A 4,953-nucleotide genomic window follows, 5' to 3' on the forward strand; every position below is an offset into this window, starting at 1 on the left:
GAGAGAGTCACAGAAATGCTGAAAGCTGAGTGGTGGTGCACACACCCAGAGTCCCAGCTACAGGCGAGTGAGAGAGTCACAGAAATGCTGAAAGCCGGGTGGTGGTGCACACACCCAGAGTCCCAGCTACAGGCGAGTGAGAGAGTCACAGAAATGCTGAAAGCTAGGTAGTGGTGCACACACCCAGAGTCCCAGCTACACTCCAGTGAGAGAGTCACAGAAAGGCTGAAAGCTGGGTAGTGGTGCACACACCCAGGGTCCCAGCTACACGGGAGTGAGAGAGTCACAGAAATGCTGAGAGCTGGGTGGTGGTGCACACACCCAGAGTCCCAGCTACTTGGAAGTCTGAGGTGGGAGGATCACATGAGTCCAGGGGGTTGAGTCCAGCCTGGGCAGCATAGCAAGACCCCCACCTCTAAACAACAACAGATAAACGAGTAAATAAAAAGGACCGAAAGCACAGATTTGAAAACATTATCTTTTGAGGTCAGCTGAAAAGTCATGTATAATTTCCAGCTGCTACATTTTTTACTTTCTTAAGGATTTCACTTGCGGTATTTCAGGCCATTTGAGCAGCCTTAATGGTGGTATCTTGCCAACCGTGTGAATAACTGTGGGGAGGAAGGAGGGACACGTCTACATCTTAGCTGTGCATAGGAGTGAAAGGCCCAGGGAGACAAAGGGCTATTAACGCACTGTTTGTTCCTTTTTGTGTGTGTGAACAATGGTTCATTATTTAAATTTAACGTGCAGCTCAAGTTAGTGGTAGCATTTAAGGGTTCGTTAATAACAAGTCTCATAAAAAAAAGTTACAAATAGGCCTTCAATTAAGCTGTGTTGATTAATTTAATACTTATTACTTCAGTCTGTAAAGATTTCATTAAATGTAGTCTCTGGCTGTCTCTTGACAGTTGTTTTTGTGTCCCTAAATTATACTCTAGGACTTAGCATATCATTTTTTTTTTTTTTTTTTTGCAAATCATTGCTATACAATAAAAGTGACACGTTGTTCAAAAGTTGCCCCGAAACTCTCCCATAAATGTTCATGGACGGGGATTTATCATATTCAGGCATTTAATGTTAAATATAAAGATTGCTTGATTGTTCCATAAATTAAACCCCTAAACATATCAAGATGATGGTTTAAAATTGAAAACATACAGCACAGCCCCCTTGACTTTGCAAGAGGCAGAGTTATCTTGTATTACGAATTCCTTCGTTTTAACTTTCTGTTTTAATTGCAAAATGGGGAGCAAGCGTTCTCATTTTCATAGAATTGTTTGATTTACAATTCTGAGGCTGACCTCAATAACTCAGGGAGTCACAGATTAAGTCGGGCCCGGAAAGTCCTGGAATCGTGGCCCAGCCCGAAGGGTACACAGCACAGCAGATGTGTTCTGTAGCCGTCTGGTCAAGCCAAGTGCAAGGCAGGAGGGCAGAGGCTGCACGCTTTACACCGGCACCAAATCTGGCCCGTTAGCTCTGTTTTCTTTAATTTAAATAGAATTGGATTTCTCTCTCCCAGCACTTCTGAACGCTGGGGTTTGCATAGTTTTCTGTGAGAGTTTTTCTTATTTATGTACTGTTCCTTCTGAATGCATTTTCCGTCAGATCATCTCTCTTCATTACGTTCCCTGTCTAAGAATCTTACAGGGTGAAATCACTGGAACTGGCACTGTGCTTCAGTCCTTGTGTTAGCCAGGGGAGTTCATGTACCCGAACAGCTCATAAACTGACATGTGCATAATGCACAGAAATAAGGCTGCTGCCTATCAGTTAAAAGTTAAGGAATTTATACCACTGTCGTCTTCAAATTAGAGAATAAGGATGGGAAGGAACTTCCCTGAGAGCTGTGGCCCTGTCCCTCCGGGGCCTCTCCTGATGTCCCCGTGAACGCTCATGGCTTGTGAGTTCTCATTCATCACCAACATGTATCTGATGGGTACAGTTCTCTGTTCTTGACATGGATTAAAAAGTAAACTTCTAGTGTCTTAGAGACATGTTAATCATAAGTGATCTTTTTCTGTAACTTGCTCCAGAAGAGAGGTCTACCGTAGAGCTTTTCCATTTGGGATCAGAGGAGTGGAGAGCATGGGGGAAAACGTGTAGTGTCTCCAGAGGACCCTGGAGAGCAACAGAACGCAGCTCTGTTCCTGTTAAAAGTCCTGCCAAACACCACGTGATGTTTGCTCTAGATCTAAACCTGCAGCCTCTGTCTGTCACTTGTAACCAAAGTCAGCTTTGTGATACTGGAGTTGACTCCCTATCGCCTTGAAAATCAAATTCTGTGTTCAGATACAGGGGCTGATGGTTTTTATGTTTTGTTTTGTTTTTGTTTTTTTTCTTAAACTTAGGCAGATATTCTCCCCAGTGTTTAAGAATGGCTGGTATGAAAATCTCGTCCGGCTACGCTTTTCTGTGTACCTAGCATCAGTGGCTTGCGAGAGGCAGCCCACATTTGGCTTGGAAGAGCCACTTGTCCTTGTTGTTAAACATAGCCCTTACTAAAACTGAAATAAGTTATCTTATAAAGGGAAGGCTCAAAATTCCTCACTTCGTAATTATTTTTACTATGTTATGATCTTTGATTTTGAGATTATTTACACCTGTGGAATGGGCATGGTGCTAACACCAGGGGTACTACACAGCTCTCTCCAGCTCCATGTTCCATGACATCATGCTGGTAGCTAACAATCTCCCATGGTAGGTATGTTTATACCATGGATGTCTATGAAGGAGAGCAACACACCATCATATAGAGAGTGTAAACACATCTTTGAACAGGGTTTTGTAACCTCTTGACACCTGGACAGGGTTGGGTCCTATCTAATCCCAAACCCCAGTCCTTTGGGAAATTTGCTTCTCAAAATGAACTGAGAATAATTTATTCAACATAAATTAAGCCTTTTTGTTTTGTTCGATGTCGGTTCTTTTTTTTTTTTTTTTTTTTTTTTTGAGACAGAGCCTCAAGCTGTCCCCCTGGGTAGAGTGCCATGGCATTACAGCTCATAGCAACCTCCAACTCCTGGGCTCAAGCGAGTCTCCTGCCTCTGCCTCCCAAGTAGCTGGGACCACAGGCGCCCGCCACAACGCCCGGCTATTTTTTGGTTGCAGCCATTATTGTTGTTTGGCGGGTCCGGGCTGGGGATTCGAACCCGCCACCTTAGATGTACGTGGCTGGCGCCTTAGCCGGTTGAGCTATAGGCGCCGAGCCACGATGTCGGTTCTTGATCCAACCTTCATCACACCACTGTTATACGCCGTGTGTTTGAGAAGACTCATAGCTTTAAGAGTGTTAGCTTTTTAAAAACACTTTGTGAATGACCTGCTGTGCCTCCTGGATCTGATTATTTGAAACCAATAATGTTACTTTTATGTCATTTTTTAAAAATTTTAAGAACAGGGGAACACGGTTAAAGATTTTAAAATTAGTCTCTTTCTTTCTCTTTACTTTTTTAAGCAAATTAGGTAGGATGTGATATCCTTAGCAGTATTACTTGTAAATAGCTTAATCAGAACTTGTAGGTGTGTAGGCATTTCTTAGAACAGTCTGAAAAGTATTCAAATGCGGCAGTCCTGGTGCACAGCTAAAGTACAAAGCCAGGGGTGTATCTGGGTGTCTTACGTTTGTGTTTCTGTTTTGTGGTTCAGATAGCAGAAAGACAAGGCTAAGGGCAAGTGACGTTGGCTATTGGGAGTCTAGCTTTCTAGATAAATGCAGCAGCACGTGAGAATTTTCTCTTTATTCTACTTGGAGAAGTAATATGTTTTTCCTTGGAAACAGGTTCCAGGGCTCCCTTCCCCCACTATCCTACCCCATCACCCCTACTCCCACATGGTTTCTACCTCTGCAGGTGGTCTGCGATCTTTGGTTAGAGACAGAGGGTGCCAAAAAACACACAGACACATTTTAGGAAAAAAGACTGTATTAAAATTGTAATACCCGGGACAGTGCCTGTGACTCAAAGGTGTGGGGCGCCAGCCCCATATGCTGGAGGTGGCGGGTTCAAACCCAGCCCCGGCCAAAAATTGAAAAAAAAAAAATTGTAATACCCAATATTTACCAATAACAAAAGTGGAAATCAAATCACCTCGAGCACCTCTTGTAATTGAGAAGTCAAACGTGATTTGAGTATTACAAATCTAATATAATTTTTTTCTCATTCTTAAAACACAGTATACTTTTTTTTAGTGTCTTCTGTATGATGAGGGCCAAATGGATGGACCCTATTTGCAAAATGGTACCAGCAGTAGTGATGGCATCTTGGATAAGAATTTGTGGTCATTGGCCTGTGCAGAAGACATGGTTTTCTATTTATACGTTGAATGGTAGTCACCCCCAAATGATTTAATGATTGATAAACAGTTCTGGGAAAGAATGTTGTGAGTCATACCCACCACTCTTCTGTTTATAAATTATGGTATGAAGTACACAAGTCTTAATGCAAGTTTTAAGTCACAAAAATCACAAATTTAAATCTATAAGGAATGAAATAACAAACGTACAGTGTTTCACATTCCCATTAATGTCTCCTGGTACGGACTACATCCTCCTTTGCACATAAGGAGCCTCTGCTGCCTTAATTAAAATGGCTTTGTATCTAAGATACCCGAGCGTGCTTACAACACAGGTAACACGCCTTGTGAATGTAATCATTCCACCTGCAAAGTGCGGGGCAGACATTACGAGTCGTGGCTGTTCCAACATGGCAAGGTATTTCTGTGTCTCCTGCAATTATATGAAATTGTCACTAAACAGGGAACTACGTACGTACCTCAGAAGGAGGGAGACACATTGATTAACGTTTAAAATGTGTTCATTTTTAAAAGGAAACCAACAGCATTTTTCTTTCCTTCTTTTTTTTTTTTTTTTTTTTTTTGAGACAGAGCCTCAAGCTGTCCCCCTGGGCAGAGTGCCGTGGCATTACAGCTCACAGCAACCTCCAACTCCTG

General features: G+C 42.5%; 1 protein-coding gene across 11 annotated transcripts in view; it reads left to right on the plus strand.

Moving 5' to 3' along the window:
• PARD3 (par-3 family cell polarity regulator) overlaps positions 1 to 4,953 on the plus strand; it is a 592,542-nt gene that overhangs the window by 359,946 nt on the left and 227,643 nt on the right. The gene's annotated exons all lie outside the window — the stretch shown is intronic.

The sequence above is a fragment of the Otolemur garnettii genome, unplaced genomic scaffold (genome assembly GCF_000181295.1).
Source record: "Otolemur garnettii isolate 467f Iridium unplaced genomic scaffold, OtoGar3 scaffold00019, whole genome shotgun sequence".
Classification (NCBI taxonomy): Eukaryota; Metazoa; Chordata; class Mammalia; order Primates; family Galagidae; genus Otolemur; species Otolemur garnettii.